At 34.8% G+C, this 26,872-nt stretch overlaps 4 long non-coding RNA genes across 4 annotated transcripts; 3 read left to right on the plus strand and 1 right to left on the minus strand.

Annotated features, from left to right (window-relative positions):
* Positions 1–101: 101 nt before the first annotated feature.
* Positions 102–2,736, plus strand: LOC128203169 (uncharacterized). The gene is made up of 4 exons (XR_008255886.1): positions 102–321; positions 966–1,094; positions 1,401–1,514; positions 2,665–2,736. It is a non-coding gene; the product is annotated as an uncharacterized LOC128203169 (long non-coding RNA).
* A 709-nt stretch (positions 2,737–3,445) lies between these two features.
* LOC128245390 (uncharacterized) lies at positions 3,446–10,414 on the plus strand. The gene is made up of 4 exons (XR_008263136.1): positions 3,446–3,550; positions 3,857–3,970; positions 9,175–9,326; positions 9,834–10,414. It is a non-coding gene; the product is annotated as an uncharacterized LOC128245390 (long non-coding RNA).
* A 429-nt stretch (positions 10,415–10,843) lies between these two features.
* Positions 10,844–14,653, plus strand: LOC128245726 (uncharacterized). The gene is made up of 4 exons (XR_008263231.1): positions 10,844–10,926; positions 11,364–11,472; positions 13,536–13,758; positions 14,301–14,653. It is a non-coding gene; the product is annotated as an uncharacterized LOC128245726 (long non-coding RNA).
* Positions 14,654–19,945: 5,292 nt separating this feature from the next.
* LOC128246473 (uncharacterized) lies at positions 19,946–24,340 on the minus strand. Its single transcript, XR_008263257.1, has 4 exons — positions 23,988–24,340; positions 22,071–22,159; positions 21,344–21,558; positions 19,946–20,760 (listed from the first exon to the last, which is right to left on the minus strand). It is a non-coding gene; the product is annotated as an uncharacterized LOC128246473 (long non-coding RNA).
* Positions 24,341–26,872: the final 2,532 nt, after the last annotated feature.

Here is a 26,872-nt window from a genome sequence, read left to right on the forward strand (position 1 = left end):
ATAGAATATTGGTGTTTGAGTATGAAATGTGAAAATATTATATTACATAATATAAATTATTAATATATAATTTTCTTATATATTTTTGACATTTAAAAAAAAAACTACTTTCACTTTCAATTTAATGTTTGGAAATAGTTCCAAATGATGGTAACTAATGAATGAAAGCCTCACTTTCAATTCCAAAGTATAAATGGAGGGATTTTTTTAACATAGGAAGCAGACCCAGGAGGAACTGTCTGTTGAAGACCCCCCCCCCCACCACCAAGCTGCCCACCAGAGGCCAAGCTGTACTTGATGTTTGCCAACATGCTGTAATTTGTAAGTACTTCAAGATAATATATTAGAAAATGGTATCCAAACTGAAGTACAAAGTGAGACAGTTTGGTCATAAAAGCCCATTGAGACTGTTTGTTCCATTCCTAAATGAATTTCTTTCATGTTGTCAATCATTTCTGATGTGGCTTTGATAATAATATTATTTTCTAATGAAACTGCTGACTTGTATCAGTCTTTGGTCTGTATTGTGCATCTATTCACACATTTTGTTTGCTCTTTTAAGCAAACATTACAATAATTGCAAATTCTATAAGCAATTAAACAAAACTTACTGCACATAGGATGCAGAATGATGTTTTATTTAGTGTGCATATGATTTTCAGCTTATGGACAAGAAAACATATACTTTAACAATCACAGCAACACAATGAGATCCCAATTTTAAAGAAATAATGCTACCTTTCATTAATTCATTAATTCATTCTATCAATCATTCATATATATTCATTAATTCATTCATTTATTCAGTTTATTCATTGAAAAACTTGACATTTCTCAAGGCAAAATAAATAAAAAGTGAGCAGCTTTCATAAAGAATAGAGCCTTTTCCCTTAATGCATTAAAAAACACAACCTTAATACAGTATAAATGTTTTAAAAACCCTAATTTATTGCTTATTTTAATAGCCAGCCTGGTTGCTGTAGCCACAGAGGAATTTTCAAGGACAAGAACCAGTGCTGGTAAAACTGTGGTCTCGTGTGGTTTTCCATACCGGCTCTCGGCAAGGATTTTCAAGAAAGGAATACCATCTCCAAGTAAGAAGAAATTCTAAGCATGTCTGGTTTAAATGCTTGCAAAATGCATCTGGGTACTCAATAAGATGAGATTTACCTTTGAGTTGTTAAAAACTGATTGCAAAATGTCCAAAAGGCTATATATTCTATTAAATTTGTCCTGAAAATCTTTGAATTCATGAACTTTTCTGCATATTTATCACATTTATGACTATACTAAAGGTTGTGTATGCCTCAAATGAGTGTTTACAGGCCTTTTTCAAACTTTAACAGTAGTGGCAGATAGTTTTATTTGTGTAAAACATTGCTTTTGTGTCTTGCTTGCAGATCATGATGTGCCAATAAGCTCCAGTTAGCTGCGGCCTTTTCCCCAGGCGGTAGTCCTGCAATCTGAATCCAGGAGATGCAGCTCTGAATCCAATATTTCAGAAGAATGAAGATGTTAGTCAACTCTGTAGTGCTTGTTTGTGTGTAAATGATTCCAATGAGTGAGATTTATAGCAAATCAGGTGTAAATAAGCATCTTATAGACAATAGTGAAGTGCTGTACTCTGAATTTAATGCCAAATCTAGCCTTCAAAACAGATTCTTAAAGTAATTTTTTTTTAAAAATGGGCATAATAATGCTATCTCTGCATTTTCTACATCATGTAGCCACCTCATACATGAAAACACTAGCAGTTGTCATGAATCTTTAAGTTTTGGTGTGTTTTTTGCCATTTCCTTTGTTGCGCCATTTGTCCCGGAAGCCAACAATTTGGCATATAGTGTTGTTTAGACTGTCTATTAACACATTATCACTAAATTTCTTGTGTTAAACTGAACAGTTCTGTTACCTTTGTATATAAGTGGACCAGAAAAGCAAAATTTTGACAAGTTGAGGCATTTCAGTTGGGCTCTATGTCATTTTTTATATAAAACACTAAGCCGATGAAGTGGAAAAACCTTATTTTGCTTAGAAAAAAATCTTAAAAGAGTAGGCAGGCCAGTTTTGTGGTGCTGTTCTATAGACACCATTAAAAGCTACAAGGAAAACTTTACTTGGTCAAATTATTCCAATGCATAAGGAAATAATGGCTCTTCAAAGGTTTGCGGCTTAACATTTGAGGGAAATGGCTGTTTCTGCTTTTTATGAAAATACCACAGGTGCTAATACTTGTCTCATTCATTTAGTGTTTGATATATCATTGCCAAACTTTCATTATGTGTTGCATATAGCCTGAAGCTGAACTATAGGAGTTTTGAAGTCTGTTTCTGAAAAAATGTTGCTTTGATATAGAGGAAGCTTTTGGAGGGGTGGCCTATTTTAAATTGTTATAAATTCTTAATTTATGCAGCTATCTGGTTGAAATTTGGCCAGTTGACAGTGCTTAGCCATAGAATATTGGTGTTTGAGTATGAAATGTGAAAATATTATATTACATAATATAAATTATTAATGTATAATTTTCTTATATATTTTTGACATTTAAAAAAAAAACTACTTTCCCTTTCAATTTAATGTTTGGAAATAGTTCCAAATGATGGTAACTAATGAATGAAAGCCTCACTTTCAATTCCAAAGTATAAATGGAGGGATTTTTTAACATAGGAAGCAGACCCAGGAGGAACTGTCTGTTGAAGAACCCCCCCCCCCCACCACCACCACCAAGCTGCCCACCAGAGGCCAAGCTGTACTTGATGTTTGCCAACATGCTGTAATTTGTAAGTACTTCAAGATAATATATTAGAAAATGGTATCCAAACTGAAGTACAAAGTGAGACAGTTTGGTCATAAAAGCCCATTGAGACTGTTTGTTCCATTCCTAAATGAATTTCTTTCATGTTGTCAATCATTTCTGATGTGGCTTTGATAATAATATTATTTTCTAATGAAACTGCTGACTTGTATCAGTCTTTGATCTGTATTGTGCATCTATTCACACATTTTGTTTGCTCTTTTAAGCAAACATTACAATAATTGCAAATTCTATAAGCAATTAAACAAAACTTACTGCACATAGGATGCAGAATGATGTTTTATTTAGTGTGCATATGATTTTCAGCTTATGGACAAGAAAACATATACTTTAACAATCACAGCAACACAATGAGATCCCAATTTTAAAGAAATAATGCCACCTTTCATTAATTCATTAATTCATTCTATCAATCATTCATATATATTCATTAATTCATTCATTTATTCAGTTTATTCATTGAAAAACTTGACATTTCTCAAGGCAAAATAAATAAAAAGTGAGCAGCTTTCATAAAGAATAGAGCCTTTTCCCTTAATGCATTAAAAAACACAACCTTAATACAGTATAAATGTTTTAAAAACCCTAATTTATTGCTTATTTTAATAGCCAGCCTGGTTACTGTAGCCACAGAGGAATTTTCAAGGACAAGAACCAGTGCTGGTAAAACTGTGGTCTCGTGTGGTTTTCCATACCGGCTCTCGGCAAGGATTTTCAAGAAAGGAATACCATCTCCAAGTAAGAAGAAATTCTAAGCATGTCTGGTTTAAATGCTTGCAAAATGCATCTGGGTACTCAATAAGATGAGATTTACCTTTGAGTTGTTAAAAACTGATTGCAAAATGTCCAAAAGGCTATATATTCTATTAAATTTGTCCTGAAAATCTTTGAATTCATGAACTTTTCTGCATATTTATCACATTTATGACTATACTAAAGGTTGTGTATGCCTCAAATGAGTGTTTACAGGCCTTTTTCAAACTTTAACAGTAGTGGCAGATAGTTTTATTTGTGTAAAACATTGCTTTTGTGTCTTGCTTGCAGATCATGATGTGCCAATAAGCTCCAGTTAGCTGCGGCCTTTTCCCCAGGCGGTAGTCCTGCAATCTGAATCCAGGAGATGCAGCTCTGAATCCAATATTTCAGAAGAATGAAGATGTTAGTCAACTCTGTAGTGCTTGTTTGTGTGTAAATGATTCCAATGAGTGAGATTTATAGCAAATCAGGTGTAAATAAGCATCTTATAGACAATAGTGAAGTGCTGTACTCTGAATTTAATGCCAAATCTAGCCTTCAAAACAGATTCTTAAAGTAATTTTTTTTTAAAAATGGGCATAATAATGCTATCTCTGCATTTTCTACATCATGTAGCCACCTCATACATGAAAACACTAGCAGTTGTCATGAATCTTTAAGTTTTGGTGTGTTTTTTGCCATTTCCTTTGTTGCGCCATTTGTCCCGGAAGCCAACAATTTGGCATATAGTGTTGTTTAGACTGTCTATTAACACATTATCACTAAATTTCTTGTGTTAAACTGAACAGTTCTGTTACCTTTGTATATAAGTGGACCAGAAAAGCAAAATTTTGACAAGTTGAGGCATTTCAGTTGGGCTCTATGTCATTTTTTATATAAAACACTAAGCCGATGAAGTGGAAAAACCTTATTTTGCTTAGAAAAAAATCTTAAAAGAGTAGGCAGGCCAGTTTTGTGGTGCTGTTCTATAGACACCATTAAAAGCTACAAGGAAAACTTTACTTGGTCAAATTATTCCAATGCATAAGGAAATAATGGCTCTTCAAAGGTTTGCGGCTTAACATTTGAGGGAAATGGCTGTTTCTGCTTTTTATGAAAATACCACAGGTGCTAATACTTGTCTCATTCATTTAGTGTTTGATATATCATTGCCAAACTTTCATTATGTGTTGCATATAGCCTGAAGCTGAACTATAGGAGTTTTGAAGTCTGTTTCTGAAAAAATGTTGCTTAAATAGGCTCAAGACCACAGTTATCTGCCCCCCGTTGACCAAGATCCGGATGTGAATACAGAAACAAAGAGTGCTTGTGTTCAAGTATCAATATTTTATTAAAATTGAATGAAAAAGAAGCAAAAAATGTTCTTTTTGCAGAGAACTTGACTGAATTTGACACTCTATTGCTGAAATTGATAGTTTTCAATGTAAATATTGGAAAAATCATAGCTTGTGGAAGTCTGAAAATTAGTTGTTTGTAGCCGATTGACTCCCTGGCGGAGGGGTTATGTATTTGAACTCAATTTTGACAGTCGGGTCAATGGTCAACATGGTGTTTTCTTGTGATTATATTTTGTGTCTTGAATTGTTCTAGAGATGCCATGTCCTTGTTTTTCAATTGGGGTGTGTATAAAGTCAAAAGCCAGGTTAGTGTCTATATGAAACATATAGTAAAAATAACTGTGGTCTCACGCCTTATTTCTTGTTGACGATGAGCGTCAGCGAAACGTCCGATCATATTGTATGCCAAACTTGTTCTAAACATTTAAACCAATTCAACATTCATTTGCTTTACATGGTGATGAATACCTCTAAATCTGTAATTTACATTTGATACTCGAAACACGACTAGGACGCATTAATAAAAGGGGTAATCAAGCAATGCTTGTTGATGAAACGTAGCTGCTGTATAGTAGTCAGTTTATTTCACGACGAATATACAAAAAAAACATAACCTAGAATAAAGCAAGACTGTTTATTTCACTACTATATTGATGGAGATTAGATGTCATCAAATGATAAACTTACTCATTGATATCGGTAAAATATTGTGAATGATTCCAAAGGGAGAAAACATAGAAGAAAATGCGTATGCACTTTTCCCGCCATTTAGCGAACACTGTCCTTGAAAATCAGCCAAAGATAGCGATAATTCTTTCAAGTAAATATCTTACGTTAACGTTACTGAACTGTTTGACTGAAATATGTTTAAATGCATGTTTCTTACAAAAAAATATGTGCTTTAAATTTGAAACAACACCTGAATGCAATTTAGATTTAAAGAAAACCAGATACATCAATATATTGCATTTTGACAGCATGTCGCCAAATAGTTTAAAAAGTTATTTCCATGTTGTAATGTTTATAGGCAATATTGTCATTTGTAGAATCACAATGTACTGAAAAGAGACTAATTTCATATTCATATATTTGAGGAAAGAACTAGACAATTTGAAGTAGTTACAACAAGTATGCACTTAAGACTATTGAATATCTTGACATTTACTGTGTTTAACATTATCTTAACGGTGATCCTCTAATGACGTGTCATTTATATTTGTTTTATACGGGCAAGTAATGTAGAAGAGCAGGAAATATACCGATCTAAAGATTTAAGATTAAAAGTTTTTAGTTTTAAGGCGTTAGTGAAAATGATATGCAATTTGAAACACTTAATTTATATAGTACGCCTATTATATGGCACTACAACTACTCCAGCTCAAAAGTATAGACGATCGCGAAGTTGAAGTATAATGTAGTATATATATACATCAAATATAATCGAACTTGCAGATTTCAGATAACCTTAAATTGTCCATGCTATTTTTATATCACACAGCGGAATCTTAACAACAAGGCAATAATAACAAAACGAATTATTAATAATTATTATTTAATTCTATTATTAGTTTATTATTATTATTATTAGTATTATTAGTATTATTAGTATTATTAGTATTATTAGTACAAGTAGTAGTAGTACTAGGAGGAGGAGTAGTAGAAGTAGTAGTAGTAGTAGTAGAAGTAGAAGTAGTATAGAAGTAGTAGTAGTAGTAGTAGTAGTAGTAGTAGTAGTAGTAGTAGTAGTAGTATTAGCAGCAGCAGCAGCAGCAGCAGCAGCAGCAGCAGTAGTAGTAGTAGTAGTAGTAGTTGTTGTTGTTGTTGTTATGAAAGTGGTAGTGGTAGTTGAAGTGGCAGTAGTAGTAGTAGTAGTAGTAGTAGTAGTAGTAGTAGTAGTAGTAGTAGTAGTAGTAGTAGTAGTAGTAGTAGTAGTAGTAGTAGGTAGTAGTAGTAGTAATAGTAGTAGTAGAAGTAGTAGTAGTATTAGTAGTAGTAGTAGTAGTAGTAGTAGTAGTAGCAGTAGCAGTAGTAGTAGTAGTAGTAGTAGTAGTAGTAGTAGTAGTAGTTGTTGTTGTTGTTATGAAAGTGGTAGTGGTAGTTGAAGTGGCAGTAGTAGTAGTAGTAGTAGTAGTAGTAGTAGTAGTAGTAGTAGTAGTAGTAGTAGTAGTAGTAGTAGTAGTAGTAGTAGTAGTAGTAGTAGTAGTAGTAGTAGTAGAAGTAGTAGTTGTAAGAAGTAGTAGTAGTAGTAGTAGTAGTAGTAGTAGTAGTAGTAGTAACTACCATTTAAAACCAGTTGTTTTTGTCAAAACTGTAAACATGTTATGTGATTGGTTTTTACACTGTAAAGACTTATGTGTCGCATGTTATGTGAAAAATAGACATTATGGTTGTTTTTATTTTACTTCAAAATTGCAAACAATAAATATGCATGTTAGTTTAAACAAGTCGGTTCGTTTTAACAATAACAATATGGTTAAGCCATCGCTGTTTCTGATTACAAATGTTACAATTGAACTCTGGGAATCGTGATTACTACTCGTGAAAATATTATGAAATTGAATGACCGTATATGAGGTATAACAACTTCTTTCTTCCAGGGTTTTAGGTAACAAAATGCATACATTGCTTCTTCGGATCATCTTATGTACTTATTAAACGTATGTTTATAATAATTCTAATTTCTACGAAATACAATTTAAAAAAACCCTATTTGTTTGTTTAAAAAACAACTTTTAGTTAATGCTAAGTACATAACGTATATGGTGTGTTATACAACATTAAGATGCAATGGCTTGATCTGGGCGATTTCGGCCAATTCTGGCGAATGGATTGTCATGGTGACGAACTTGGTTTGAGGGTGAGGTAAGGTAGGGTTTTTTAATGACAAATGTTTGACCTTCTATAATATAGAGTGGTGTATTTTTGTGACGAATGAACAACAAGTGAAACTAGTAAATATATATACTTATAACTATATAGATCTTGAAATAAAATTTATATTTGAACTATTGTTTTCAGTTATATTTACCTTAACATTTTGCAAACATCTCTTGCATAACCGTGCCGTAGTGAATAGTTCGTTTAATTATAATACTCATCTCAAGCTAGTTAATAATAAGTTAATATGTGTTTCTTTGCCAAAACCAAATGTGAGCAATATTGGCCTCATCATGGTCAAAGTAAACTGTATGGCGATATGGAAGTTGTGTGCAAGACTAGAAAACTGTACGCAGATTTCATTTAGAGACAATTAACGTTTTTCAAGGTAAAGTTTAATTTACTTGGACACTACCAGTAGTTTGAGTATAAACGAAAACAATAAGGTTAATTGAATTTGTATAAGTATGCTTAAATCTAATTCTGATAAATATTAACCATAGCCGAAAAGTGAAACAAATGACAACACAACCTGTGACGTATACGGTAGTGCATCGGCGGATTCGCACGACTTACCCATTTCACGACACTCCAACCTTCAGCTATCAATCAGTTATCAGTACTGAGTACTCCAAGTTTTCCAGTATTACCCTCAAAGGCCAAACGACAGGAAAGGGACGTACACCATTTTAGCGTGCTTGGAAGGAGTCGGTCTAGGTTTTAACATGTAGCCTCACGCATGCAGCGGCAATTGTACAATTTTTATATTTGAGAAACCTGGACAGAGATAGCTCAATTGAAATAGATTTGATAAATAGTTACTAAAGTTAAGATGTCATCTCTTATTGAAGTTTCTTCCTTATAATATGAAGAAAAAACTGTTTTGAATAAGTGTGATTTCAGGAAGGGAGGCTAAAACATCTAATTATTTAAACTGACTCAATATTCCCCCACTTGAAAATAACAACAGTTATTTAATTAAGTATGTGCACTTAAGTTGTTGAGGACTAAGACAAGAGCTATAATGACTTCCTTAAATGTAAAGATTTTCATACAAATGTTTAATATTCCAGCCACAAAACAACGTATTAACTAACAGATTGTTTTGTAACATTAGCTTTTACATGTTTTTCTTAGCTCAGATGTAAAAAACAACAACATCAGTTTAATAGTAAAGCAAATAATGATTGTAATACGCATAGTATGGAATGCAACAAAAATATTCATTTACTTCCAAATTCATTTTCATCCTAAGTAAAATAAGTTGACATTGCGCTTTCGTAGCATTAACCTAAAAACAAAAACAAATGATAAGCATCGTAGATACAAACATCACAATACACTATTTACTATGAACCCATTATATACTATATTTTTTTCATTTCCAAACAGGATAAACTCAATCCCGAAGAAAGAAATCACCTTCAGTTCACAGCGTGGCCAGACAAGGACATTTTTGATAACGTCTCATCAATTATAAAGTTTAGACAGGGAGTGAACGCCTTGCCGAGTACTTTTGACGGACCAGTGGTAGAGCCTTGCAGGTAGGGTATCAAGATGTGGTTCAGATGACTAAAACGTTCATTCCCTTGCTTAAAGCAAATGTTGTTATTTTTAAACCATTGATAAAATAATAAAGCATGGTCTTAATAAAAATCGAAACAAAATTATTAAAGCGATCCATATAGCAGTTATGGTTTTATGTTGCAGAGTGAATTATTTTTTATACAAGCTTGTTTTTGTTTTAGACAATTAAATAACAATTAGACACTCGCTTGGAAATGTGTATTTATATTCGATATATACTTGGATACACAAGATAAATGTTTCGATGCTAGGTATCAAATACGCCGCAACGATTTGGCTATCAATACAATTCTCGATCGGGCCTTTTTGAACCGGTCCTTTCTGTTCACTGGGTCGTTTTTATCAGATGTAGTACTGTAATCAACCTGATCAACCAAAAAAGTCTGATAGAAATGAGATAACAAAATGCATGTTCTCTTCTGGACAGAAATAATTTACATATATTGAGCTTTGTATGTCTTCAGTGCTGACGTAGGGAGAACGGGAACCTACATAGCTCTGGACATTCTGACTATAGAGTGTGAGGCAGAAGAGTTATAGATAATCCGAGATGTGTTCTCAACATGAGACAGAACAGACTCAGACCTTGGTGGGATGTTTGCTGATATATCTGTTGTATAAAAATAATTCATCAACAGGCGCAATATGACAGAGACCGTTAAGAATTGGTTTCACGGATAAAATTCAATAGTACTCTTTTTATCAGAAACAAGGTAAAAAGTGAGATTTGTCAAACCATTTAAACTCAAAATAATGCATGCCTGGACAAAAATGAGTTGTAATACTTCTTTTTTTGTTTCTTGTTATTAATAAGTTAATTCTGTTTTTCCTTCATTCATTTCCAATTTTATGCAATTTATATGTCTTAACATTTATACTAAAAATGCAATTATTGACAAAAACAACAGAGAATGGAATGGTCAACATGTTCAATGGAACAAACATATGACGTTTCACTCGGGCTAATATAACATACATGTTTTAGTCCATTGATGAATCTAAAAATCAGATTTCTTATATGTTTTCTTTATTACCGTATGTTGTATTGCATTATATGATAGCATTGTATGTATTGAAATGTTTTAATAGTGTTCCATATTGAACGTATTCAAACATATATGTTGTATATATCAATACCGAATAAATTGTTTTCAGCTCTTTGACTGGTTGGGTCTTGTTAATTTGTTTGTGACGTTAAAACACACTTCTTATGTAAGTTTCAAAGATAAGCTTTAAAGTTATACGTTCAGCGGTAATTAGAAAAATACGTGAGCATAAATAAAATTAAAATTTTATGATATACTAGTTCATATCATATTCATTTGATGTTACATTTCAATTTTTTATAAAGAAAACTCGCATTTGTTGATATTTTGGAGATCAAAGATATCAACTTTCGAATTACCCGCCACAGTTCGTAGCCGTTCGTAGCCAGCTTCGGAATCGATCATTTGCATAATACATGAATGAAGCGCCCGTATGTAAACAACCGATACTGGCGATATCATTCAGCTACCAACATGATCAAAAGAAATGTTTCTACCAGTTACTCTTGAGGTTAGAGCGTTATTTTATTTTACTTCTAACAGACTTTTTAATGAGGTAATGAACGAACTTGCATTTTATTGTTTATATTTTCTAAATTCTACCATAAATCAAAAGGACGAAATCAAAAGGCATGTCTACAGTAACTGAAGTGGGTGGGGTAAAATTAAGTTAATATTCAATCCACTGTGGCTTATTTAATTATCATAGATATCGTACAGTATTATGTTTGGAGCAACGCATACTTGTAAGTAAACGTGCATTTGATTTCTGGACCATTAATTCATGATTGATTGACTTATTTCTATTGTAAAAAAGATGAAACTTAAAGTAAATCACGCAGTGATCTGCATGTCAGGTAGATAATTTACTGTACAGTATAGATAAAATTCTTATTTTTGTATTTTCAGTCACCTCCAAGCATTCCCTCATTATTTTTGTGTTTTCAGTCACCTCCAAGCATTCCCTTATCCCAAATTGATATTAAAAGAGAATGTTGATGAGCCTGATCCGTCGATTCAAATACCATAACACAGCCAACCCCAAAAAAACAACAGCGTAAGTTTATAACACGTACATCATCTTAGAAATCCATTTTAAATGTGTATTTGAATGTACTTGAATGATGCAGAGAATTAAGAATCCAAAACTAGATCACTCTATAATTTGACACTTCACATAACAGCCGTTCTCCCGTAATTGGCACACATTTGGGGCAAAATTAATTTTTTCTGACTTTCTTATATAACAATTTCTTTACTTTGTTATTAAAGTTCAATACCTCTGACAAACTGTGTACAAATTTAACCCACACCATTCACTCCGTTTGTCTACGAAAACCTTATGAAGTTACCTACTAAAATGCGTCGTTACGGAACATATATTAATCATCGGACTATCTTTGGAAATACTATTTTACTAACACTTTAGATTGAATGATTTGATTCATAGGTATTGGGAAGATAAAGACCAATGGTTAACTTTAATAACAATAGTATATACCATATCTCTTTCTGAAACTTGTATATTCGGGATGTAAAAAGCTTGTATAAGCAAAGATTTAAAAAAAAAATGCCATTGTTTAGATGTAATGCACAAACAAGAACTGTCATGAAGGTGGTCAATTTATATTTTGATAGAGGCAGAACACAATTAAAGCATAACTTTTAATTAATGTAACGTTGCCAGACAACTGTTGCTACACAAATGTTTAACCAACAGTAATTACATTCTGTTACGGAACATAATTACATTCTGTTACGGAACATAGGTGACTGTAAATGTTGCAAATGTGTGAACAATGCATTCAAAAAATTATAATGTTTTTGGTTAGCCGTTTAAGCTTCATTGAAGCATCATTGTCACAATTTCATATAATCTAAGAAACCATAAGTAACTGTTAACAACAACAACAACAACAACAGGGATATATATATATATATGAGCTGTGCCATTAGAAAGCCATAAGTGGCTTTACGACCAGCATGGAGCCTGATCAGCCTGCATATCGTTTCTTCGCTGATCTTGTTGATGCAACTGCACCTCGTCAATATCTGGGCTGATATTTGAAAATGAATGTCTTTCTTTGTTTTCTTCTTTCCACAAGTTGATCAAGTAATAATTAATATGTTTGGGGGGGGGGGCACAATTATGTTTGGTGGGTACTCCTTTCCATATTGTTTTTTATATTGTATATTTTAAAGCTGAATTCTCCCTAATTGACCGTTTTGACTTCTTATATATCATTTGTCTTTAATTGCCATTATACTTCCCAAATGTTCTTCAAGTTTCCAAAACATGTCAGTATTTGCAATTGAAATGTGAATATGTAAGAATTATGCAACAGTCAATTGTAACTACGCCCCCCAATCCCCCCAGGTCCGGCGAAATGGGCCGTGTTTTACCTCAAAGTGAACCTGGGTGAATGCGGTGTTTTGTCTAGTGCTTAAAAAGCGGGGAATGAGCCTTACCTTTGGTCCCTGCTTCCCGCACCGGTGGGGGGGGGCATGGTTACAACTAACTGGTTTGTTGTTTTGGAATAAATGTAAACAAGTTGATCAATAATGAGAGTCAGCTTCAGGGCTTTTTCTATAGTACCCACAGCTCAGACTATCAGACCCATTCCCAAAGCAAAATATACAATATTTTTTCCCAATCTTCAGAAAAAAATCCTAGTCAAACAAAGGCAAAAAAAACAAAACGTTTTTATGGAAGTCTTTTTACCTGTACTGGCTCATTCAGCATCCTAATTAACCATGTGTTATGTAATCTAAAGTTTTGGAAATATATGAAATCAGAAATTATTGATTTTCATCACATTCAGAGATCGATCTATCATCAGTATGAAATATTTTGTGTCATGATTTATTGCTAAAGATATTTATACCCCAAGTATTGATATTTCAGGCATTTAAGGTCTTTTGAACGGGAAAATAAACTTATTTATAAAAAATTCTCTATTCGCAGGAGACTGAAAGTCTTGTTTTTTTAACTGTAAAATTTCCCTATTTAGGAATATTCGCGACTCAAAATTCCCAAAATGTCTAATGCCTTTTGCCAAACAAAGCGCTGCGCTATTTCAAAGGTACAATTTTACTTGTAATATTATTTATTATCTTTAGAAACAAGTGAGCAAGCTGACAAAGCTGCAACTTCAGGGAGCAATTATAAGGGTCATCAAGATGGAGCCAGGATTCATGATGCTCGTATTAGAGGTGCTGGACCAGAGTCTGAGGAAGGGAGTAGAACTCCAAGCTGGTTTGAGTGTGCTTCAACTGCCGGGACATTTCAATGCAGAGTTAAAAAGTTTGTTGTCGCCGGGAGGCCAGTCTTTCTCAAACTGCTGTAAGAACCTTATAGAAACTAAAATTCAGTATAGATCTAAGACATGAGTGTACCTAAATGTTAAATGAAGTTGATATTTATGAACAATATTATAACATTTCATGTGAATTTAAAAGCTGGTTTTACATTATTTAATACTGCTAATGAGTTCTTGAAAATTTGTACTGAAAAATGGATACTTGACAACTCATTTGCATGTTTGTACTTCATAGGAAGTCTAGTGTTGTATTTTTCTAAAAAATATGGTTTTAAACATCTTAACATGCATGTAGTCACACACAGGCAGACCAAGTTGAATTGTTGGCATGTATGAAATATGGGCAGTGTTATTTTATAAACGTTTAAAAGCTATTTTATATGCTGGCAAAGTTTGTATCTACTAAGTTATTAAAAGCACTCCTGTTTAGGTGAGTGCTGAGAACTTTCTTGAACATTCGTACTGAAGTAAGTATGACTTAATAGTAGCACATCACTGGATATTTCTTATTTTTAATCTTAGTATCTGTGAATTACTGACTTTTGATAAACCTTCCCTCTTTCAGGACTCTGACCTCCTTGTTTTGAATGAAGAAGTTCTAACCCTTGCCCATTTGATGAGGCAGGATTTCTTGTGTTCATTGATGAGGAGGACCAGGCGCAACCCAACCGCTACTAGGCGACTTATATTATGTTCTGACACAGAGTTATTTTTGGGCTGGTGACAAGAGGGCTATTCCCTTATGTTGTGTGGAGAGTCCAGGAAACCTTCCCGATTCCCTAAGAACAATACACTGGCCTTGTGCAAAGTGTTCTCTTGATTTTCTTAAATATTAAAATATGATCTAAACAATATCAGGTCATTTTTGTATACTTTTGTGAATGACTTGTTATTTTATAAATACTGATTTGTACTGTCTTTGGTTGCTAAACTGTCATTAAGTAATTATCTCGTTTCAATTTGAAAGCCAGAAAACCTGCATGTTATGTATACTCATGTTATTGTTTATATTTATGCCCCCTCCGAGGAAGAGGGGTATATTGCATTGCACATGTTGGTCGGACGATTCGCAGCTTTGTTGGTAGACCAAAGCTTTTAAGTGATAACTCAACAACTGAAGGACAGATGGTTATCAAACTTGACATGAATGTTGGGCCTGACCAGTAGATAACCCTATTGATTTAAGGGGTCATCAGGTCCAAGTTCAAGATCACAGTGACCTTTAATGGTATAAAGTTGTTAAAGCTCGTCCGAGAAATAACTCAAAAATACCTGAACGTACGGTATGGTTATCAAATTTGACATGGAGGCTGGGCCTGATTAGTAGATGACCCCTATTGATTTTAGGAGTCATTGGGCCAATGGTAACAGTCACAGTGACCTTTAAGTTGAAAAGGTTAACAAAGATTCTCTGAGTGATATCACAACAATGTCTGGCCCTATGATCATCAAACTTGACGTTGAGGCTGGGTATGACCATAACTGATTTAAGGAGTCATTGGCCCTAAGTGACGAAAGTGCGTTAAGAATGAACGAGTGATAAATCAACAATGCCTGCACCCATGGCTCTCGAACATGATAAGGGAATTTGGCTTTACCAGTAGATGGTTCATTTTGATTTCAGGGGTAATCAGGTCAAAGGTGAAGGTTACAGTGACCTTGAAAGCATATTCGTGTGATTACTTGACAATGCCTGCACCCATGGTTCTCAAACTTGCCATTTAGTTTGGGGGTGACCAGTTGATGATCTTATAGATCTTGAAGTCAGAGGTCAACCTATATGCATGATTAAGTATTTTGTCATATTTACTTATTTCCTGCTGCTGAAAGGATATATTTTTATCTGCAAATATCAGTCATCATCTGAACATGATTTAGAACTTCACTTACTATCCTCACACTTTGAACGGTCATAATCTTAAAACTGCCGCAAAGGCATCTAATGTCAATGACAAGTCAGCTGTCATTTCAGTCTTTGCATATTTAATTCAATTTGCGGAATAAGCCTGACAACTTGGCGCTCCTCAAGGGGAGGGGGTTCATATGTTTGACAAACATCTCTTGTTTTTCTGTTTAAAAACGCTTTCAAATGACACTCAAGCAATATGTCTGTTTGAATCCAAATTTCACATTTTATCTTTAAAATGTGTCATACCTTTCTCAACCTTGTTTAGAAATAATAAAATGGACCTAAAGCAGGCTCAATTTTGATACAGCCCATTTCTTAAGTAGAACAAAGATTAATGCAAAAAAACACTTTCCCACAAAGAAGTAAATAACTGAAATAAAAACCATGAAGATCCCACAGTTTGTTGACTTCTTCTTGATTTAAAAACTCAAATCTTATATATCCGATAACTTGTGTAAGCAAAATAGTAAACAAGAGGGCCAAATGGCACTGAATCGCTCACCTGTCATATATTGCACATTCTTCCATTATATACAAATGTTAAAAACCTAAGCCTATGAACACGGGGCGTGGCCAATTTTGACCCCAGGGCTAAAGTTTGAACAATCTTAATAGTGGTCCGATAAACAATGCTTCATACCAAATATCTAAGGCCTTCGCCTTTTGGTTTCGGAGAAGAAGATTTTTTAAGTTTTCTTCAATCATATACATATATATAAGGAAACCCATGACCGCCCGGGTGGGGCCATTTTTTGACCCCAGGGCCAAAGATTGAACAATATTGGTACAAGTCAACTAGATGATATATCATGCCAAATATCTAAGCTCTTGTCACTACTTGATTTTACATGCGTATCTATATATGTATATTTGTTATTAATTGTTGTATGTGGCCCATATTGAAAATTGGTATGTGCACTAAATATGTTATCCAGTTTAAATTAAGAAGTTACTTGTCTTTGTGAGTTCGGAGAAGATTTTTTAAGTTTTCACTATAACACATATAGAGAAAACCCATCAGCCCCGGGGTGTGGCCAATTTTGACCCCAGGGCCATAATTTGAACAAACTTTGTAGAGTTCCACTAGACGATGAATCATGCCAAATATCTAAGCTCTAAGCAACGTAAGTTCAAAGGAGATGATTTTTGAAGTTTTCACTATAAACATATAGAGAAAACCCATGACCCCCCAAGGGGGCAGGGTCAATTTTGACCCCAAGGCCATAATTTGAACAATCTTTGTAGAGGTCTACTAGACGATGAATCATGCCAAATACCTAAGCTCTGTCCAAGTAAGTTCAGAGGAGAGGATTTTTGAAGTTTTAACTATAAACATATAGAGAATACCCTAACCCCCCGGGGCGGGGCCAATTTTGACCCCAAGGCCATAATTTGAACAATCTTTGTAGAGGTCCACTAGACGATGAATCATGCCGAATATCTAAGCTCTAAGCAACATAAGTTCAGAGGAGATTTTTGATTTTTTTTACTATAAACATATAGAGAAAACTCATGACCACCCAGGGGCGGGGCCAATTTTGACCCCAGGGCCATAATTTGAACAATCTTTGTAGAGGTCCACTAGACGATGAATCATGCCAAATATCTAAGCTCTGTCCAAGTAAGTTCAGAGGAGAGGATTTTTGAAGTTTTAACTATAAACATATAGAGAATACCCTAACCCCCCGGGGCGGGGCCAATTTTGACCCCAAGGCCATAATTTGAACAATCTTTGTAGAGGTCCACTAGACGATGAATCATGCCGAATATCTAAGCTCTAAGCAACATAAGTTCAGAGGAGATTTTTGATTTTTTTTATTATAAACATATAGAGAAAACCCATGACCACCCAGGGGCGGGGCCAGTTTTGACCCCAAGGCCATAATTTGAACAATCTTTGTAGAGGTCCACTAGACGATGAATCATGCCAAATATCTAAGCTCTGTCCAAGTAAGTTCAGAGGAGAGGATTTTTGAAGTTTTAACTATAAACATATAGAGAATACCCTAACCCCCCGGTGCGGGGCCAATTTTGACCCCAAGGCCATAATTTGAACAATCTTTGTAGAGGTCCACTAGACGATGAATCATGCCGAATATCTAAGCTCTAAGCAACATAAGTTCAGAGGAGATTTTTGATTTTTTTTATTATAAACATATAGAGAAAACCCATGACCACCCAGGGGCGGGGCCAATTTTGACCCCAAGGCCATAATTTGAACAATCTTTGTAGAGGTCCACTAGACGATGAATCATGCCAAATATCTAAGCTCTAAGCAACATAAGTTCAGAGGAGATTTTTGATTTTTTTTACTATAAACATATAGAGAAAACCCATGACCACCCAGGGGCGGGGCCAATTTTGACCCCAGGGCCATAATTTGAACAATCTTTGTAGAGGTCCACTAGACGATGAATCATGCCAAATATCTAAGCTCTAGTCCAAGTAAGTTAAGAGGAGAAGATTTTTGAAGTTTTCACTATAAACATATAGAGAAAACCCATGACCCCCCCGGGGCGGGGCCAATTTTGACCCAAGGCCATAATTTGAACAATCTTTGTAAAGGTCCACTAGACAATGAATCATGCCAAATATCTCGGCTCTAGTCCAAGTAAGTTCAGAGGAGAAGATTTTTGAAGTTTTAACTATAAACATATAGAGAATACCCATGACCCCCCGGGGCGGGGCCAATTTTGACCCCAGGGCCATAATTTGAACAAACTTTGTAGAGGTCCACTAGACGATGAATCATGCCAAATATCTAAGCTCTAGTCCAAGTAAGTTAAGAGGAGAAATATTTTGAACTTTTAACTATAAACATATCAAGTATACCCATGACCCCCCGGGGTGGGGCCAATTTTGACCCCAAGGCCATAATTTGAACAATCTTTGTAGAGTTCCACTAGACGATGAATCATGCCAAATATCTAAGCTCTAGCCCAAGTAAGTTCAAAGGAGAAGATTTTTGAAGTTTTCACTATAAACATATAGAGAATACCCATGACCCCCCGGGGCAGGGCCAATTTTGACCCCAAGGCCATAATTTGAACAACCTCTATAAAGGACCACTAGACGATGAATCATGCCAAATATCTAAGCTCTAGTCCAAGTAAGTTCAGAGGAGAAGATTTTTGAAGTTTTAACTATAAACATATAGAGAATACCCATGACCCCCCGGGGCGGGGCCAATTTTGACCCCAGGGCCATAATTTGAACAAACTTTGTAGAGGTCCACTAGACGATGAATCATGACAAATATCTAAGCTCTAGGCCAAGTAAGTTCAGAGGAGAAGATTTTTGAAGTTTTAACTATAAACATATAGAGAATACACATGACCCCCGGGGCGGGGCCAATTTTGACCCCAGGGCCATAATTTGAACAAACTTTGTAGAGGCCCACTAGACGATGAATCATGACAAATATCTAAGCTCTAGGCCAATTAAGTTCAGAGGAGAAGATTTTTGAAGTTTTCACTATAAACATATAGAGAAAACCCATGACCCCCCGGGGCGGGGCCAATTTTGACCCAAGGGCCATAATTTGAACAATCTTGGTAGAGGACCATTTGGTGATCCTACCTACCATATATCAACGGCCTAAGCCTTGTGTATTGGGAGAAGAAGATTTTTAAAGTTTTTCCTTTTGGTTGCCATGGCAACCAGAGTTCTGCATGGAATTGAATTCTTTGAACAACTTTGATAGAAGACCACCCAAGAAACATCCCTATGAAGTTTTATTAATATTGGCCCAGCGGTTAAGGAGAAGATGTCTTTTAAGTAAATTGTTGACGGACGACGGACAAAAGGCAATCACAAAAGCTCACCTTGTCACAAAGTGACAGGTGAGCTAAAAAAGAGCTGCCTCTGTATGCACCCGAAGAGTTGTTGGGAATGGTCAGTATTGCTCCTTAAGTGCTTATTATATTTTGAAAGTTAATATAAACAGATGAATTCTTGAAAATGCTAGTCAATTTACAAAATACCCAACCACAACACTGTTCTGAAATGGTCTTAAAAACGTTTGTTTAGGTTAACATCCCCAAAATTATAAGACAGGTAAGGTAGAGATGTTATTCAAAAAAATGCTCTATCTTGTGATTGTTGTCATTTCTCGCAAACATCACTATTTCTAGCCAGTGTCACTTATATAAAACTGTTGTTACGGAGCTATATAATGTCAAAAGTTAATGAGAGTTAATGTTTAAAAGAAATACTAATGTTGGCCCAGTTATCTAAAAGCTAACTTGTCTACATGTTGTGTTTTTTTTTCTTTTACAGAAAGATTCCATAAAAAACAAAAATTTAATTTGACATTTTGTTTATTTTTGAGAACTTCACCAAAATAATCATCACATATAAATCAATATACATGTATGAAGTTCAACTTTCAAAGTATCCTATGTGCTTTTGATATACCCTATTTTCAAAGGGTTTTGGTCAAGTTCCATCCACTTTAATATAAAATCAAACTTTTTTTAAATACTTAAAATGCGTTAGCATGTCGCAGGTAACACGACTTATAAAGCTGAAGAGAACAAATATACACACAAATTTACATGATTGCGAGTACATATTTTGCTTCTAGTACCCAAGTATTTCTTAAGAAGTGACCATATTTTTTACCGTATGTGACAAACTTGATCTCCCTTAACATTTCATCAAGGTGAACATTCTCACTAAGTTTGAACACATGTAATCTTACAAAGCAATATCAAGGTTTGATTCTATAATGTTTTAAAAATAAAATCAAGTGACTTCCATTCAGTCCACATGTGACCTACTTTCAAACAAGACAACAATGAGACCATTGTCATTAAGTTTCATGAATATTGGAGCACATAGTAAACCTCTAGAAATGTCTCTTATTAAACCTAGATTCTTGCTCGCTGTACAATTCCCTTCTTGGTTAAGGAGATAACTGTTCAAGGTGGCTAGAGATTTGTCGAGGATAGTGCTTCTCCATAACAGCCTTTCTACCCATATCGAAAAATTGTTGGTCAAGTGACACATGAAGATCAGTTTCTTCAGCGACTCTGTATGGATAGGTCTTTTTTCTTTCACTGCGTTTACTGGGGAATATTGCCATCCTCTTCTATTGTTCCATGCACGGTTTAGTCTGCATACAAAACAAGAAATGTTTCATTTACAGAATAAGATTTGACCACATCACACACACACACACGCACAATTATCTAGAAGTAAGATAGTTATTTCCACTTATAACCAGACTTAAAGCTGCACTCTCACAGATATACAAATTTTACATTTTTATTTTTTTTGTCTTGCAAAGAGCACATTTTTGCGAGAATATCTGGAAACCAATAATATAAGATTGCTGACAAAAAAATTAGATGGCAGTTTTTCATATTTCCGTTCGAAAAATAATGTTAAATGCATAAACATCACTTTCTTTAACTTAAATATAAAAATCTGCTCGTTCCAAGACAAAAAAAATAAAAGTTGTCAAAACGTTCAATCTGTGGGAGTGCAGCTTTTAAGCCTGAAAATGTGATCAGATCATTTCAATTTCATGAATTATGATGCAGTTATTTTATGAAATGCTTATTCTTGTTTCCTGTAAAAATAGCCTGAATTCCCTGATTTTTAATATAATAATATATAAAAGGGTATAACTTCAAACTTCTACTAATATAAGATGTGAAAAGAGTCAAAGCTTGCTGTACATTAAATTTATTTACCTGTATACTAGATAGTATGCATCTTTGATGGAAGGTGGTTGTCAAGGACAATCACTCTGAGGGCTTTAAGGGTACTAAAGTGTTTTTTTATTGTTAAGCCATGGTGAATTCCTCTCCTCTTGGCTCAATGGCCCATGACTTTACTCATAATATTGAATCGGGGGAGGCCACTCATGCTCATCCGTCAAATGATGGAGAAGAACAGCTGAGATGCCCTTAAAATAAATAGCATTTCATTTTATTTTCATTTATCTACTGATATCATCAATAAATGTTATATGTTAATTATCAATATTATAAATACTTAATCAATATAGGGTACCAACATATACTTCCAAGCTCAAATCACTGCATTTTCATGACACAAATATCAGGCCTTATTTGATAAAAAGGATATCAACCTCTTTTCTACCTTTTCATGATTTTTAAAGCTGCATTCTCACCTATGGACTGTGTAAACATATTTTATTTCAATTTTTGTTTTGGAATTCATTAGCCACTTTTTAAGCTTATATCATGAAACCAGTGATATAAGATATGCTGACAAAACAGGTGAGTGCAGTTATTCATACTTACTTTCAAAAAGTATGATGTTTTTTGCCTAAAAGCCTTTCTAACACTTATGAATAGAAAATGAGATTTTGGAGTTGATAAAACGCTGCCTTTGATTTTCTATATTTGAAAAGTTCGAATGATATTTTTTATATTTGCAAAAAACTGTACTTACAGTACACTTGGCATGTTCAAGCCAGGTTAAAATCTGTGACATCACCAGCCTCCTGACATCGGAGTCTTGAAGCGTCATGTCAAAAGATACTGAAACCCAAAATACTGTAAATTTTTATTAACTATTATTATATTATGTTTATATAGAAATTTCAGCAAATCATTTATCTTATAATAATTAAACCCTTGGTACATGTATTTTGTAGAGTTCATATATACAAAACAGAAATATAAAAAGAAAAGAAATATAATTTTTTGCATTATTTTTTTGCATAAAAGATGGATGGACTACCTTTAACATGTTAACTAGTATCACATATGTACCAATTTCTATTTAAAGCCAGGTTTTTATATTATTGATATAAAATTAAAAATGATAAAATATTTTTTTCAAATGCCATTTCAATCATGAGCAGGATCAAAACAATCATTGAAATTAGACTTTCTGATGAAGAAGCCCTGATTCGTATACTTTAGCTTTGAATCAAATTTCAAACAAGCCCTACTATAAAAAATCAGAATTTGGGTAAGACCCGAGGCATTTTACCAGTGCATGGCTTACTGGCTTGTGTTAATTTCGACCATTTGTCAAAAGGAATGGATTTTCTTAACAAACGAATGCTTTATCACAGCTTATTGAAGGGCTGTATTTACACATTTGGGGGTTGGGCTCAGGTCCTTCAGTTAGTCAAAAAAGACATCAAATGCAATTTTTTGGTAATGAAAATATTTCAAAACAAATTACATATATTGAAATGCCAATAAATGTGCTGTATACAATTGTTCTTTTCAATTGAATTGCAGTTGCTATTGGATTTAGCTTGACTTTTTCAAGTTTTTGACGATTCTCTAACTTGCATATGATGCCAACTATTTTGCCCTTTTAACATTTGACTTAGAAATTCTGGATTTTGCATGTAATCTTATTTTACAGTGATCCAGGCATGTTTTGCCAAAGCCTGCCAAAGGCGGATCCAGTAATTGACACAAGATTGGAGTCACTCAGGGGTTGTAACCTTTCAACGTGTGTCCCCCCCCCTAGAACTGAATAATTCTGGTCAGCAATGATGGCAAACGGCCAGGTTCACCCCCTAGGAAATGTACATAATATCTAGTCCGAAATGGTACATTTTGGGCAATTTATTTCTTTTTAATCCTATATAAAAATATGCCACCTGAATGACTTTCAACGAGTCTTTTGACCATTTTTAATACTTAAGCGTATAGGGAGAAGATAAGAAATGTCAAAACAATAAAAAAGTATGCCTGATTGCTTATTAGTGTACCAGTACCATTGAAATAGGCAGTAAACAAGGAAGTTATGGGGTTAGGTGTGGGGTGTGCCCCCCATATTGATATTGCAAGTGCTGAAATCCTTAATGCTTATGTACCAGTCATTTGTAACCACAGCCCCGTAGGTCCGGGGAATAGCAGGGACTTTGACTTTCGTTCCAGCCTACCCCGGGTAAAATCCCGGCCCTGCCAGGACGACCAGTTGGTAAAATCCCCGCACCCCAGGGACCCTAGGTAAGGTCCATTCCCCACAAATTTTTGCGAACATAAAACCACCCCATTACGCGGTACTGCGGGGCCACCTGGAAGGTAAAACCACGCCCCATTTCCCCAGTATACCCCCGGACCTGGGGGGGGGCGTGGTTACAACTGACTGGTGCATTATAGCAATGAAAAAAGTCGATCATGCTGCCTCTGACAGCTCTTGTTTGTTTTAGAAATTATTTTGGATTTTGAATAGGAACTTTCACTAACATTTTGGCGAATAAGTACATCCGTTCTCCAAGGAAATGGGGTATGTGCACCCGCCCGAAAGTGTGTCGAAAGATAGCCCTACTGACTGTTAATAAATAAACTATCAATGTTTTTCAAACACCAGGTAAAATGTTAAAGATAAAACACAAACCTATCGTGATGTTTCGTTTCCACGCCCTCCATTTTCCCACTCCATTTGAAGCTTTGAATGCTATCCTTTTCTTTCAATGAATGCCTAAATAAACCATCGACGTCAATATCTTTCCTACATTTTTCATTTACCATCGCTTTCTGATCGATTTTGGCAATCTCTGTCTGCCTCTGTTTCTCTTTTCATTTTCATCTGTCCATCTTTGTTTTGATTTGCTGACCTCATTGATTATTCATAACTGTCACGTGCTTGTGCTCCGTTTACTTTCGTAGGCTTTCGGAACTGCTCGGAATAACTCCGAGTAGGCCATAGCGGATTTTTTGGTAACCACCAAAAAATAAATATGGTCTGAAAATCGTGTTAATATCAGGCCATCGGAGTGGAATCTAGAGACGAAATTTCGCACAACGCTAAAATAAGGATATTCCGGTGGTGGTGGTGAAGGGAAGACGTGAAAATATCGGTGGAAGAAATCTGATTTTAAAAGGAGTGGTATCGTTAACCTGAACTGTTTTATTGTGAAAAACTTTTAAACTAATCTTTTATTTAGCAACTGGTGTACTGGAAATGGCATAATTTCTATTGAGGAACAGGAAAAACTGAATACAGCGTAACGTGGGCGCCCACGAATTTCCATGGCGGTGGCGCCATCTTGGAAATAAGTTTTCTTCACTGAAATTAAATACAAGATAAGTTGATTATAGTCGGTTAGCGGAGCCTAAACAATTGTGTATGCGCCGGGTATTGAGTATCTGAGTATAGAAACCCACAATTTATGAATATTGTCAAGACAAAAACTGTAGAAACAACGAAATTTTCAGACTGTTCCTAGAACTGAACTATTATATTGTGCTTAACTTTTTAGACAATTTACCTAGCAGCCGCTGTATGTTATTTTCACATTCCCATGTTAATGAGGTGCAGATAGAGTGAAGACAGTACCGAGAGTATCCCACGAAATATCGTGGCGGAGACGCCATCTTGGAAAATAAATTTCACCAACTAAGCCACTTGATTTATCTATAGCAGATTGGAACTCTTATCAAATACAGCTTCTATTACTCTGTATTTCTTATACCTGCTTTTAATTACCTTTATTTATTCATGTTTTAATATGGATACTTACTAGATCTTACATGAGTGTTTTATAGTGATATCTTTTACATAACATTTTAATGAACATTTTATGAACATTTTCCTGTGTATTCCACAAACCCAAATATTATAATGGCTCTAACTAGACAGAGCAGTTCGCAACTTTTAAGCAAGCTAAATCAGTCTCATAAGAATGTAGATACTGAAGTATACACAACAATTGGAGGTACCAACTACGATCTCAATGTAGATAAAGCATTACTGAAAAAACTTCACGCTGCAAAGAGAACCGATAATGTAAAAATCGAACACACAAATGGGGGGATTGTCATGACGGCTGACACTGCAACATTCGAACTTTTGAAAGCTGCTACGCTTGTGTATTACAGAAAGAAAGATTCAAGCGAAGTGACAATCGAACAATCTGCTGACAGAGGAGGAAATAATATAGTTCAATTCACCATACGTGTAAATAACAAATATACCCTGAACATTTACAACACAACCAGTAGAATTTTAGTAAACGGAAAACAGCAAAATATATTTATCAATGAAGATCTCGATCAAATCTATGAAGTATGTTGTAGTGCAAAAATAGATGGGCAAAGAATTAATACAGACAAACTAAACCAGATATTCATAGAAGAGATTCAAAAAATGCAGAATGTGAAAATTCAAGAAAATAGCGACAATAGCCGACCGAAATGTGTAAAACCAAATGCAAAAAACAATGAAGACATCTCATGTATTAAATGTCAAAAAAACTGTCTAACAAGACGTGTGTTATGTTCGACATCTGAGCATTGGATCCATTACAGATGCGCAGGACTAACAGAACCGGACATTAGAAAAATTGAATCGGACTCTAACTGCAACTTCCAGTGTGGGCTCTGTACCCAGGTAGCTCCAATTATCCGTCCAACCAAAAACAAGAACCCTAAGTCCAAAAAAATCAATATTCCACAAAAAAAGGTTGAATCAAAATCAATAGTACAAAATCTACTAAGTGAAGAAACAACAAAAGATACAGTCATTTGCTAGTTTGTGATAAGGAAGTAATAGATGAAGAAGATGTGTGCGATGTGTGCAACGAGATTTACCATGAGAGATGCCTTGCCGACATTGAACACTCAGCTATATGCCCTGCATGCCTAGGACTTGGAGAGCAAGCAGCCATTACTAGTCAAAACCCAACTATAGACCTCGTCTTAGACACACAGTGTCATACATTGATGAAATCCAAAGATACACAAACTGAGGTGATTATGAAGAATCCTGAAGAAAATGGACAACAACTGAGACAGAAAGAAGTAAATCTTAAGAAACTTGAAAACCAGTTAAAAATTAGAGAAAAAGAAATTAACGAAAAGAATGGACATACAGCAAAATTAGAAAAATACATACAAAAATTAGAATCACAAAACGAAGAACTGAACAGAACCCTTAAAACGTATGAGAAAAGAATAGACATGCTAGAAACAAAAGTAAATAGCAACTCAACACACAGCTTGCCTACAAACAAAAAAGACAATATTGATCACCATTCAGATGATAGCAAGTTACTTCAATCCATACATGACAGAGTTACATCATTCATACTGAAGCAAGTTGATAAGCAGCTAGAGATCTTAGACCAAAAAACACCGGAAACCTGTATCCCTAGTCCTGACTGTGAAATTACGAAAGTGACCATAGCGACGGAAAAACAAGGTAGTAACAGCTCCACGGAAAAATACAAGAATGTACAAAATATTGACAACGTCCCTGAAAATGAACTTACACAATGAGCC

The sequence above is a fragment of the Mya arenaria genome, chromosome 9, assembly GCF_026914265.1.
Source record: "Mya arenaria isolate MELC-2E11 chromosome 9, ASM2691426v1".
In the NCBI taxonomy this organism is placed as follows: Eukaryota; Metazoa; Mollusca; class Bivalvia; order Myida; family Myidae; genus Mya; species Mya arenaria.